We start from the raw sequence: 14527 nt of genomic DNA, 5'->3' as shown, positions 1-14527 counted from the left end.
TTTTTTCTCATAGAATGCTCAGAACGGAGTTCCGGCACCTTTTTTGGATGGAACCTTGTAGGGTAGGCAAGGCGGGTTGTTTGACATGTGTGAGTTCCGGCACCTTTTTCTTTTACAAAAAAAGCACTGGTTATATCCTATGCTATCTCAAAACTAAAAAAAAATATCAGGAAAGTACATAAAGTACGTTTGTTATCACTTGTCTTGAATTTTAAGACTGAAGATTATAGCACCTTTGCAGTAATATACAGGTAGACCTTACTTAATAACTGCACTGTTTAGTGACTGTTCTAAGACTGATCCCAACATGCAAGGAATTTTTTTAAAAATCTTTTAAAATTGTCATTTCAAAGTTACCCTGTTTTTTTAAAAAAAATCTTACTTTTATTTTGGAGAGCATGATGACGCACATCAAAGTCTTTTCTCATTTTGTTATGCTGACATTATAATGTAAATTGGATTGGGAGATTGTTATCCACAGACTGGATAAAAAATCTTAAAGGGCCACTAGATAGCAGCAAAGTTAGCCAAAAAATATTATTATTATTATTATAGCTATCTAGCAAACTTCCAGATTGTTACAACTTAAGTCTGTAGCACTATCATGAAAAACTATAAATGAATACAGACTGAATGTCTCTTATCACCATCTAACACCACACCTTGCAAGCTCCAAAATAACTATTTGCACTATATGTAACAATAATAGAATATATCCAATCCCTGAAGTAGTCTACCATTGTTTTATCTAACGTTATGTACAATTTGGGCCAGGAAGTAAATATCAAGAAATTCAATTTTTGTACAGTACTCTAAGCTCCCAGAGTCGTAGATTGAGATGGTGGCTATAGAAATTGAACAAATAAACAAATACACACACATCACGAACACCATTTAAACAGCATGAAACTATACCTACCTTCCTGTAATTAAGCTTCGCTGAACCCAGATTCTAAGTGCATGGTATGAAAGTTATTCTATCTTATTTTCCCTAACTGCACATACACTAAATGGAAGAATTAATTTTCTGTACACTTTTTGGTGCCATCTAGTGGTCTCTAGATTCTTTCAGACAAATATGGTCTGTATTACACTGTAAGCATATTCATTCAAAAATGATAAAATTACTTTCTGTATAATAGGTGCAGCTTGGAATGTTCTTAGATTGTGACAATAATTCTTGCTTTGTTAAGTATAACAAACATATGTAGCCAGTTTAAAATGAATAACAATGTCATGTATATGCAGTTATTCATTAAGTATAACAAGTTGTTGATTATCTAGAAAAGTGCTATATAATTTTTCTTAAGGCTATTGAACTGCAACTATTCTATAGATCACTTTTCTTTCTCAGATCAATATTTTACTCCTGGTACTTTTCCATGTGTAAGTCAGCAATTTTCTTATTCGCTTGAGAGTTTTCTCTCCTTTCAGCTTAAACAAGTCCTTGCTTCCTGTTATTCATTTACCTTCTAATTGTTTTTCCTATCTTTTCATATTCATTATCATTTTTAGAACTCAAAAAAACCCCTCTGGAACATAATTTCAGCTTTGCTAAGATATTGATTGTTATGTACTGGGCTTTTGGAATATCACCGCGTGCGTTGCTGGAGAACTAACGGTTCTCCAGCAACTCAGACAGGACATCTCCAGTCCTGCAATTGGTCAACTTTGGGCAGCAAACATGGGTTCAATCCGATTGGTTGCTACCAGAGGGTCTGGCTATATATTGAGGCAGGGTGACTCCCTCAGTACAGTTTCTGCTAAATAAAGAATGGGTTTCAGTTTTGTTTTGCCTTATGTTGGTTATTTTTTGCACACATACTTGAACAGGTGTGGAGATAATGCAGGGACTGAAATGTGATTGTTATTGCCACCACAAATTTTGGGGAGTTAGAAAAAAACTAGCCAAAAAGAAATAACTCCAATGAGATTCTTTTATTCATCTGGCATAGTTCACTGGATATGGTAAGTCTTGAATAGCACTGAATAGGGTGAGGCTTGCTACATTAAAATGATCTTGGCCTAAATCTGGAGATAATTATCTTTATATCCCAATATAACCATGATATTTTTTAAATGTTGCCATGCATCTGAGAGTTTGTTCCTGCTTCTGATTCATTAGCCAAGCAAATGGAAGATTATAGTCATGCTATAATCCTATGCACTCTTGTGCTTTTTAGTTGGTAGTGTAGTGTGATAAGCAAGCTGGTATAGTTAGTGTGATATGCAAATAATAAAACTGAGCCATGGTTCAACATCCCAGGCAAACAGCTATACACTGTTCATTTAGTTAGGGTTCAGTACATTAATGAATGAAGCTATGGTTAAATCATATAATCCAAAGAACAGAAAAAAAAGACCCAGATGAGCCTTATTTTATCTTGTTCTGTTGTTTGAGTTCATGTAATATTGAAATGTGAACTAGCCAGACAGTTTGGATTAAAATAATTCACCAAGCCACAAATAACCTATTCACCAAGTTTGGCATGTTGTGTAAATGCCCCATTATCAATAAACTAACACTGGAATAACTTGTTAAGCCATATTGTCAACCATAATAATTATGCTTTGTTCTCAAGTTGGCACTTCAGCTATGGTGGAGTATTTATGAAACTGGCCTAGGAGTTAGTTTATGGTTCAATAGCCATTAATCTTGCAGGAAAATTTATTCCATATTTGTTTTTCTCTTTATTTTGAAAACAAAGGGAATGAAAGATACCCTTAGCCAGCATTTTAGTGAAAGCTTTTTGTTGTTATCTTCAAAATCAAACTAAAAAAATAATACAATAACCTCAAAGATTGTTGGGACATTTACAAAAGAGGAAGGGAAATGGCAATCTGGGGCTGAGTTTTTACTGCTATCTCAAATACTTTTTCTGGAAAACTATCATTATTGATTTATTGAATTTATATAGCTGCCCATTTCACTTGTATATGACCCTGAGCAATGTACATATTTAAAGCAAAAATAAAAAAATCAACATAATCAATTAAAACAAATTTTAAACTGTAATAACAAAAAGACAAGATAGAAGGGCTACCATGACAACAACATTTAGACTGTTGTTTGAATACAAACATTGGTTAGGCCTAAGACATAATTTGATGCATTTTTGGTTTAGTGGGATAGGTATAATTTATTGAACAAATTAAGTTTAAAATATTATAATATATAAATAATGTAGATAAGGAAATGACTTCCTTGCCAAGTAGGAATATGAATAGCGATTTTTTTTTTTCTGACCAGGTACATGAACTGCAGAAAAGTAGTGCTTAATACCTAGCAAAAAATATTTGCTTCCCCTTATACACATTTTTTTCTACATTAGGCAATTACTAATAGCACAGGCAACCTGCTAGAAAAAAATCCAAATGATCAGTCAAAATCTGCTAGTAGTCTTGGGCTGGAATCCACAAAATTGTACAACTCTAATCCTTGTATCTGAACGGTGTTTTAAGTTATGTTTTTCAAACAATATTTTTAAAAGAAGAGTTAAGGTTGATACATTCTAAAATATGAAATCCTTTATTTGAAGACATTTATTTCATTTTGTAACAGGAAGACTGTTGTGTAATTTTGTGTTATTTATTAAATGATATGAATCTCTTTTATCTGTTAAGAGATTATTCAATGCAGCAAATAGTCCTTTTGATTTTCCAAAGGCAATATCTCCAGTTGTTGGATATATTTCATAATGAAATTACTATATTCACAAAGTCTTTCCTTCTTGCCAGATCCTCAGGGAAAAAGAGATAAATATAATTTCCACAGGTTTCATAGTTAAAACCAAGGCTATTATGCAGTAGAATTTCCATCACATTATTCTCCAATCAAAATGTATACAACAGACGTACAGTTCCCACATCTATTTCCAAACATTATAGCAGCAGCCACACATCTGTATTCCACAGCTTAATAAGCTACTTAGAAGATAGGTAAATTAGTGATGGTCTCCAAGGATTATCTAAATCAGACATGTCAAACACAAGGCCCGGGGGCCAGATCTGGCCCGTGAAGTGGTTTCATATGGCCCGCGAAGCCATCCTGGAAACAGTGAGGGAACAGCCCCCACTGCCTTGGCCCTGGCCCAGAGACTCTCCTCCTGCCAGAGACCCTCAGCTCTGTCCCTGTTGTGTCAGTAGTTATTAGTAAAAGGTCTCTGTTAAGCGGGAAGCCCGGTTGCAATTATTGGTTAATGTTTAAACGGTGGGAAATTCCGGGCTGGGGATTGGATACACTTCAAACGTTCGGGAGTATATAAGCTGGAGTTAAACTGACAGTTGACAGTTGACATATGCGTGTTAATAAACATTCTTACTGCGAAACCTCACTGTGTCATTCGTCTGCCCGAACTTAACAAGTGGCGACGAAGGTGGGATAGACGGCGGACTAGTGAAGGAGCGGCGATAATCAGCTGCGCGTAAGGCGGTAAAATTTAAAACGCAGTCAACCGTTGGCGGCCGCGGCGGAATCAACAAATTCTCCGAATGGCGCAAGTCGGCTCTTTGAAAGAGTTTGATCCAAACTACCCAGAGGATTGGGAAGAATATGTCGGACAGGTCGAAGGCTTCTTGCTTGTCAATGGCATTACCGATGACTGGAAGAAGGCTGCTGCCTTATTGACCATAAGTGGCACACCCGTGTACCGGGTTGCCGTTGGACTCTGCCAACCAATGCCGGTATCTAGCGTCTCGTACGCTGACTTGTTGGCCAAATTAAAAGTACATTTTACGCCAAAAAGATCAGAACTGTTTTGGAGGCGTATTTTTGAAAAGCGCAATCAGAGACCGGGCGAGTCAATCACGAAATTCGTTGCAGCGGTCAGAGAAGCAGCTTTGCGCTGTAAATATGATAATCTTGAAATCAGAATTTGAGATAGAGTGGTGCTGGGCTTGCGAGATGAACATTTACAAAATCGTATTATTGCTAAGCCCACCGGTGATCTACAAGAAGTCCTCAACGAATTGCTAACCTACGAATCTACTGAAAGTCGAGACACCCCCCCCGCAATAGCATGGCCGCTTCAGCCGAAATAAATCTAGAAAGCCATGTGGACAGTGGGGAGGCGGACCAACAATGGGAGGCTGACATAGCAGAAGTCACCAGAAGATTTGGGAAAATGTCGGCAAGACCCCTTCACAACGAAGGACCAGAACTGATTCGCTGATATCAAACGACAGCACCGCAAAGACAACAAAGAGACAACTCGACCAGACCGCGCAACTTAGACACCATATGTGGAAGCTGCGGGGGCAACCACCCCAGAGCAACATGTAGATTCCGCTCTGCAAAATGCAGGATGTGCGGAAAGACGGGCCACATTCAGGCCATTTGCCGTAGTCGTCCCCGTGACAATCGCCTTCACGAAATTGACGTTTGGGCCGAAGGTAAGGTAACCCCCTACTATAGTGGCATTGAGACCCCCAGACCTTTGGCACGTTACCCCAACCGTGGGGAGGTGGCGCGAGTCAACCACATAGGGAAGTCAAAAATAAACCATATTCTGAGGCCAAAATTGAAAATTGTAGTCTATTTGCAAGGAATTCCCTGCGAAATGGAAGTTGATTCTGGGGCCTCAGTATCAATAATTTCTAGTGAAACCCTTAAGCACATTGAATTTAAAAGTGGCCGAAAAATTCCACTCAGTTCAACTAAAATTCAATTAGCGGATTTTCAAAAAACCCCAATAAACATTAAGGGGAAAGTCACCATTAAGGTTAATTATAAGGGGTTTAAGGGCTTCTTAGACTTATTAGTCACAGAAGGCCAGAGAACTAGTTTAATTGGTCTTAACTGGTTCCCAGCCCTGGGAATCTGGGTCGGGGGAATAAATACTATTAATAATAAGACCCTCAAATCTGTCTGCGATGAGTTCGCAGACGTATTTGACAGGTCTTTAGGTAAATACAAAGGGCCCCCTATTAATTTTAATTTGGACCCGGCAGTAAAACCCATTAGGCTTAAGGCCCGACGGGTGCCTTTTGCCCTAAAACAAAAAATCGAGGCCAAGCTCGATAAGCTTGTAGGCCAAGGCGTATTAGAACCGGTTGAGGGTGGCTTGTGGGAAACACCAATCGTCACACCCCTAAAACCTAATGGGGATGTGAGGATTTGTGCTGATTACAAAGCCACCCTGAACTTAGGAATGAAAAAGCACGCTTACCCGGTCCCAACAGTGAAACAGGTCCTCGTGACGATCCAGGACGGCACCATCTTTGCCAAGCTCGACTTGGCGCAGGCGTATTTGCAACTCACTGTTTCCAGGGAAGCTGCTGAAGCTCAAACTATTGTTACCCACAAGGGGGAATTCCAAGTCCACAGATTGCAATTTGGCATTGCAGCAGCTCCAGGCATCTTCCAGGAGGTGATGGAGAGGACCTTAAAGGGCATACCTGGTGTATGCCCTTACTTTGATGATGTCCTGATAGCTGGAAAAACTGAAGAAATTTTAGCTGATCGTCTGGAACAGGTACTGGGGAAATTTAGGGAGGCAGGACTCAAATTAAAAAAGGAAAAATGCTGTATTGGAGTTAAATCCACTGAATTCTTAGGGTTTAGAATAGATAAAATGGGAATACACCCTACAGCTGAAAAAAATTAAAGCAATTAAATTAGCCCCTGAACCTAAAAACAAGGCTGAATTACAAGCCTTTTTAGGGTTAGTCAACTTTTATCACGCATTTTTGCCACATAAAGCTGCCATCGCTGAACCATTACACAGACTGTTAGACAGGAAAACCCCTTGGCAGTGGCAAGAAAAACATAGAATCAGCTTTCAAACCCTAAAAGATATTCTTTCCAGCCATTCCACAATTACACATTTTATAGAAAACAAACCAATCTATTTAGCATGTGATGCTTCACCTTATGGGGTTGGGGCTGTCATCAGCCACATGGATAATCAGGGCCATCAAAAGCCAATTGCATATTATTCCCGGACGCTTACCAAAGCTGAACGGAATTATGCACAAATTGACAGAGAAGCATTAGCCATTGTGGCAGGAGTTAAAAAGTTCCATGATTACCTTTATGGTAGGAACTTTACCATATTCACTGACCACAAACCATTACTGGGACTGTTTACCACTGATAAACAGACACCCCAGATAATGTCTCCTAGGATGCTGAGGTGATCAATTTTCCTCTCCGCATATTCTTTCTCTTTGAAACATAGACCCGGCAAGGAAATGGGTCATGAGGATGCCCTTAGCAGACTACCTTTAGCCAACACCGAGGATGACCCTGCGCCAGTAGGACAAGTTTTGTCACTACATGAAATACCTGACTGCCCTTTAACAGCTAGAGACATTGCTGAAGCCACTAAAAAAGACCGTATCCTCAATAGGATTACAACCTGGGTACAAGGTGGATGGCCAAGTATGAATCCGGACCCTAACTTCACTCCATATTTTAGTAGGAAAGATGAATTATCATCTTATTTGGGGTGCATCTTGTGGGGTAACAGAGTTGTTATCCCTGAACAGCATAGGAATACTGTAATAGCAGAATTACATGAGGGTCACCCGGGGATTGTCCGCATGAAGGCATTAGCTAGAAGTCACTTGTGGTGGCCTGGGTTAGACAAGGCAATAGAAGAGTGCGTATCTGGGTGTTATCAGTGTCAGCGCTCTAGACCTGAACAGGCACATGCGCATACTCATAAGTGGGAGATGGCCAGAAACCCATGGTCTCGTATACACATTGATTTTGCGGGGCCATTTCAAGGCTTAACCTTCTTAGTTGTGGTGGACAGTTTCTCCTGGTGGTTGGAGGTTGTGCCTGTTACCTCTATGTCATCTACTAAAACAATTCAGGTTTTGAGGGGCCTCTTTGCCACCCATGGGTTACCTGATGTGATTGTATCTGATAATGGGCCCCAATTCACCTCTACTGAATTTCAGGATTTCCTCAAGGCCAACTCGATTAGGCACGCGACATCGGCACCCTTCCACCCTTCCACCAATGGCTTGGCTGAACGCAACGTCAGAATCACAAAAGACGCCCTGAAGCGAATCATCCGTGGCGACTGGCACCAAAGACTTGCAAACTTCTTACTGACTCAGCACACAACCCCATGCACGGCTACTGGTAAAAGCCCTGCGGAAATGAGGTGGGGCAGAAGGCTAACCACTAAATTGGACAGGTTACACCCTGACAGACGTCCCACAAATGCTGAACCTGACATTCCAACCAGGTCCCTCAATGTTGGAGACTTAGTATGGGCCAGGAACTATGGACTGGGGGACAAATGGGTTCCTGGGGTAGTAACTGACATAATAGGGCCGTTGTCTTACACCATTGAGGGGGAAGGGAATAGAGTGATTAAAAGGCATATTGACCAATTAAGGAAAAGAGTTCCTGAAAGGGTGTCAGTCAATGCGGGTCAAAGTGAACACAGGGGTGACACTTCATCCTGGCATAACCATTCTGATTCAACAGCTAATGGGGGGGAAGTGGAAACTCAACCCAGGTTAGCTGTAGCAACTTCACAACACAGTCAAATTGATTGGGAGTTGTTCCCGATGGAAAGACCAGCAGTTCCTGTACAGCAACAACAACAACAACAACAACAACAACAACAATTAGCTAATAGAGAATCATCAGAGCCAGCGACCCAAACCTCTAGGCCCATGACAATTAGTCAGCCTATAGACACTGCTGTAAGTTGCAAGTCCAACAGATATCCATCAAGGGTTCACAAACCACCAAAATATTTGAGAGATTACATTAACAAATAACATCATCTGGGGGGGGAAGGGGTGTTGTGTCAGTAGTTATTAGTAAAAGGTCTCTGTTAAGCGGGAAGCCCGGTTGCAATTATTGGTTAATGTTTAAACGGCGGGAAATTCCGGGCTGGGGATTGGATACACTTCAAACGTTCGGGAGTATATAAGCTGGAGTTAAACTGACAGTTGACAGTTGACATATGCGTGTTAATAAACATTCTTACTGCGAAACCTCACTGTGTCATTCATCTGCCCGAACTTAACAGTCCCACTTCTGCCCAGGCCCCCATAGGCACCCTTGATGCGAACAATGTAGAGCTGGCCATGCCCACCCAGTAGGCCATACACAGTCTAGCCACGCCCACCCACTTGGCCACACCCACCCGGCCCCTGAGGGCAACCGCAATGCTGATGCGGCCCTCAATGAAATTGAGTTTGACACCCCTGATCTAAATTAACAGAAAAGTATATATTTCCTTTGTATAAAGTTAGACTGTAAAGCTTCAGCTAGATTATGTATAGAAGTTGCAGCTAGCCAGAAAATTGTTCAGTTAGTAGGATATCATATGGCAGATTACATTTATAATGGATGGTAATATTAATACTCATGACTCCAAATCCTAGGTATATATTTTTGAAATACCCTCTGGTGAATTTTTCTAAGAAGCTTCTGCCCTTAATGCAAAGTGAAAGATAAACATAGGCAAATCACTATAAATAAAATCTGCTGTCCCATGACAATCCATTCTTATAATATAAAATGTATTCTGGCAGCTCCAAGCATTCTGTATTCCTAAGCACAATGCTTTCCCCACATTGAATAGATATTTAATTCTTTCGCTACCCTTGTTTTTGTAAAAGTTCATTTAGCTTTTCAGTTTGATAGGACAGAATAGATCTGTCTGGACAATCTAGGCACAGAAGACAAAATTAGTCATGTTTCCTTTATACAGATTGAAAAAAATATATGTTATGATATTAATTTAGCTATGAACTACCTATTCATGATGAGAAAAAAATTAAAGAGTTCAACTCCAGATACCTGAAGAGTATCTGATTGGGAAAACTGAGTTTTATCCGAGATAAGCAAAACAGCTTTTTAAAGTTATCTTGGACAACAACTTCTATAGTTCCTGACAAATGAACATGTTTATTGAAGTTGCTTTAGTTGTTAAAAATATCTGAAGGGCATCATGGTGTCTATCCCTGATTTAATTAATAATTGAGACGGAACATAATTTTGGTTTCCAAATGAAAGAAGAGAACATCACTGCATTATGGTATAGGGCAGGGGTCAGGAACCTGAAACAGTGAAAGAGCCACTCGGAACCGGTTCCCTCACAAAAGGAAAAACTGGGAGCCGCAAAAAAATGTGTGCACATGTGCGTACATGTGCACATGTGCAGAACAGGGTTTGACTGAAGAGTGGAGCCAAGACGAGATATGCACCTACCCTGCATATTTGAATTGATTGGTTGAACTTTTTTAGTCCCACTTTTTTTTTTGGACTGCACATGGCAGAGGACTGGGAGCCGCAGGAGGCGGCTGAAAGAGCCACATGCGGCTCCGGAGCCGCGGGTTGCAGACCTGTGGTATAGGGGGTAAGATATGGATTTAGGTTCAGTACCACCTTCCACTATGAAAACTGTCAATGTAGTTATATAAAAAGAGGGCATGCCAGTAAATAAATAGAAGCACAACAATTTTATGTGGTATGACTCACTGGAGAAGAGCCTAATGCTGGGAAAGATTGAGGGCAATAGAAGAAGGGGACGACAGAGAATGAGGTGGCTGGATGGAGTCACTGAAGCAGTAGGTGTGAGCCTAGATGGACTCTAGAAGATGGTAGAGGACAGGAAGGCCTGGAGGAACGTTGTCCATAGGGTCGCGATGGGTCGGACATGACTTTGCAACTAACAACAACAACATGCAATGCCCTGTGTCTCTTCCCAATCCCAGCCCTTAGTCTGCTTTCTCTAGCTATATTTACCCTCCACCTTGCTCACTGCTGGTTTCCCAACTCATTGTTTACCAGGTCTCCAGCTTTTCATATGCCTTACCTGAGGTTTTCCTTGGTTCCCATTGCCTGTCTTGTTTCACATTATCACAACATTCTCTATTCACTGGCTGCCTTGTTAGCCTTCCTCTCCATCTTTGTAATTTATGAAAGACTTGAAACAAGATTAATGTGAAGGATATTTTTGTACTGTCAAGCGCTTTTTTAAAAAGACAAAGATTGATGCAAATTTTCACTACATTTACACTTGTTACTTTATATACATTGATGCTAACTTTAGAAAACATAAGTGCAGTTTAAATTGATATGTGGTTCATCATAGTGGGAAAGACTTTATATAACTGCATAGTCTTCCGTCCAGGACTAACTTTTAATGGGGACTCTGAAATATCTCTTTATATTTATTTAAACTGTGCCTGGACTGAATTGCTCTTCAAACAGAGGATACTATTAAGTGAAGAACTTTCTATAAAGAAAAGAATATGGCCACCTTTGCAAGACCTTGAAGAGAGGTCTTCCAATTTTGACTGAAATAAAAGAATTTTAAAAAATTAGACAAACTTGAGTAATGAGCTAAAATAATAGAATTTATCAGGGAGAAATGTAAAGTTCTGCCTCTGAGAAGAAAAAAGATAAGACATGTACATAATGGGGCTTATGAAAATGTTCTGTGTAACCTTGCCAACCACAAGTTAAACATCAACTAGCACTGTGATAAGGCTGTAAAAAAGATAAATACTATGTTGAAGAAGACTAATAAGAACATAGTGTCTGGATCACAGAAAGTAATTGTCCTGCTGAACTCTACCATGCTCCATATGGAGTATTATGTCCAGGTCTAGGCAGCATAGTTCAAAAAAAATGACAGTGATAAATTGGAAGACGTTCAGAAAACAGGTAGGTTAAAATCACAAAGAAGGAGATCCAGACTCAATATGAGAATAAACTTTCAGATGGTGGATCTTGCTATGGCATGAAAATTAAATATCTTCAAATAGAGGTTGGAAGGTATCTACGGTATCTGTGATGATATGTGGGAATAACCTTGGGAGACAGGGCAAAGAGACAGAACACAATTATAGCTGGAAGAGAACAGCCATCTGCATCCTATCTGGTATAAGCAAACACAACAAAATGACATCAATTTTGATGGGTTTCATTGACAGCCAATTTGCTTGTGGACTCAATTCAATTGCCTATACAGCCCTTTTTGGCTCTGGCTTTTGAGATAATATTCTCCATGCCAAAATCTACATTCTGAATACACGCAAGGGGAGGGGCACTGGAAAATCACTTTGGCCTAGCTTAAACTGTGAAGTATGAATGCTTCCTACCTTAGAAAGGTAGTAGATTATTTCTCGCATAACTTTTTGAAGTATGATATATCTACTGCTTAGCATTGAATGTTGGGAGGAGTTGGTTTGTCCAACCCAAAGTGCTATGACAATTGTTGTTTATTGGGATCATTGATGTTTTTGCTACTTCAGAATTGTAAGGTGAATTGTACTAGTTTGAGTATGTAGCATGCATATAAATAAATAAAAACGTGAATGAATCTTGACTCTTTAAGTTTATATTTCATTGCAAGCAGGAAGATTGCTACAAAATATCTGCCTTCTTGAGCACTGATCTATTTTAGTTAACTTCAAGCTATGCTATTTTCTAGACTTTAAATCTTCTCAAAATAATATTGAGGTTTCTCAGCAAAACGTGAGAAATGTTTCTTCAGCTTAATGTTTCATTGGTTAATCTACCACCATAAGTGATACTTTCTGGAGTAGAATTAATTCATCACTATGCCAAGTTAATTCCATTGCTAAATAACTGCCTGAACAAGAATATATTTTTAGTGCTTAGTCCTTAATCTTGCTTATTGTGAAAGAACATTTTTCTTTTTTTCACTTATATTTCTATTGTAGTCTGTTGCTTCATCCTCTCCTTTCTTATTGGCAAATGTATCTATTATGAAAGGGACGCAGTGGCTCAGTGGGTTAGGATGCTGAGCTTGTCGATCAGAAGATCAGCAGTTTGGTGGGTCAAATCCCGAGTGCCGCATAACAGAGTGAGCGCCTGTTACTCGTCCCAGCTTCTGCCAACCTAGCAGTTCAAAAGCACGGAAAAATGCAAGTAGAAAAATAGTCCCTATTTTTCTACTTGCATTTTTACGTGCTTTTGAACTGCTAGGTTGGCAGAAGCTGGGACGAGTAACAGGCGCTCACTCTGTTACTACAGTGGGAAGGTAACAGCATTCCGTGCGCCTTTGGCGTCTAGTCATGCCGGCCACATGACCATCGAGACGTCCTCGGACAAGTGCTGGCTCTTCGGCTTTGAAACGGAGATGAGCACCGGCCCTTATAGTTGGAAACGACTAGCACGCATGTGTGGGGGAACCTTTACCTTTACCTATCTATTATGAACCTTAGGACATGTCATGTTACCTCTTATCCAATGACTACCACAATGCCTCATTGGCAATCAAATTATAGTTACTTATGGAATAAATGTCCTGGCTTTTGTTACTTGGCAGACAGTTTTACGTTATACCAGTGGCAGCTTTCAAAATTGTAACATTTTTAGTTGAAGGCTAGTTTGTCAATAAACTCACCTTAGATTTTTTTAAAAATGCATTAACCATAATTGTGTCAATTTTCATTTGGAGAGACAGAGAGAGTTCTCAATCTAGAGTTCTCTCTAGAAGCATAAATTTCAGGGTCAAATTATTTTATTTCAGATACATAACATAAAATCTAGTTCTCTGGAGAAGTCTATAATTCTGGGAAACAGGAAAAAAAAGATAAAAAGAAAAGTCACCATCAGCAAGATGGTTGGAGTCAGTTGCAAGAATGAAGGTATCACATTGCTGTAGTCACTAAGAGTTGACATTAACTTTTGGCACCTAATCATATCAATCAGTCAGTCAGTCAGTCAATCAATCAATAATTACTTACCGGTAATTATAAAAAAGGAAGAGTAAGATGCCTCTAGAAGATGTTTGTACCATTCTAGTGTGCTGTGACATTCTTGTTGAGAATCAGTGTTTCAAAACTTTCTTCTCTGCTGCAACTGGGCAATATATTATTTCTATTATTCGAGTCTCATCAATCAGCATTGTTATGGTTTTCCATCAATAGATCTACGTGCAGCTGATCAAGCGGTTCTGTCTACTAAGCTGAATCAATTGGTTGTGCTTAAAAAGAAAACATATATTGCTGACTGCCAAAGAGCATGTGGAGCTGCTGAGCAATACAAAGAAATCTAATAAAGATATAGTATTTGCCATAAAACCTTAGTTTTGGAAAGAAGCAGAAACTTCCTGGAAGAAGCTAACTATACACAGAAGTGGAAACAGTATACATACAATAGCCTAAAAATTACCCTGTGGTAAAGTGGGAGCCAATAAATTCAGTAAAGTCACTTATATTCTAATAGTTTGCCCTGTCAGTATTGGTGGGGATGGTCTTGGAGGTTCTTTGGTTGAGCTGTTTATTGTTGGCAGTTCCTTGATTGGGGTATTGTTTATTTGATCATTCATCTGATGTTAATCTTGGAGCATGTATTATCATGTCACTGAATTTAATCTCTTTAATCTCTCTAACTCTAACCCTTGATTAGCAACCCTAATTGTAACTGGAAACTCTGTCATTAAATGACACTGTTACATGTTAAAGAAGCACAGAACTATATTGCGTAGTCTGGTAGTCCCAGCTACCTTCAACTGCACAGAGGGAACAGGAAAGTTCATAAATTGCAATCATATGACTAAGGCCAAAAGTACAAGGA

At 39.5% G+C, this 14527-nt stretch overlaps 1 protein-coding gene across 1 annotated transcript in view; it reads right to left on the bottom strand.

Moving 5' to 3' along the window:
- Window positions 1-951, bottom strand: part of CPVL (carboxypeptidase vitellogenic like) — a 46758-nt gene extending 45807 nt beyond the window's left edge. Inside the window, exon 1 of the mRNA XM_083378192.1 lies at window positions 920-951. The gene's annotated coding sequence lies outside the window, so the exon portion shown is untranslated. The remainder of the gene's footprint in view (window positions 1-919) is intronic.
- Between the last annotated feature and the right edge of the window lie 13576 nt (window positions 952-14527).

This window comes from Vipera ursinii, assembly GCF_947247035.1.
Source record: "Vipera ursinii genome assembly, chromosome: Z".
NCBI classification, from domain to species: domain Eukaryota; kingdom Metazoa; phylum Chordata; class Lepidosauria; order Squamata; family Viperidae; genus Vipera; species Vipera ursinii.
The sequence above is the reverse complement of the archived record's forward strand: the minus strand, read 5'-3'. Positions and strand labels throughout refer to the sequence as shown.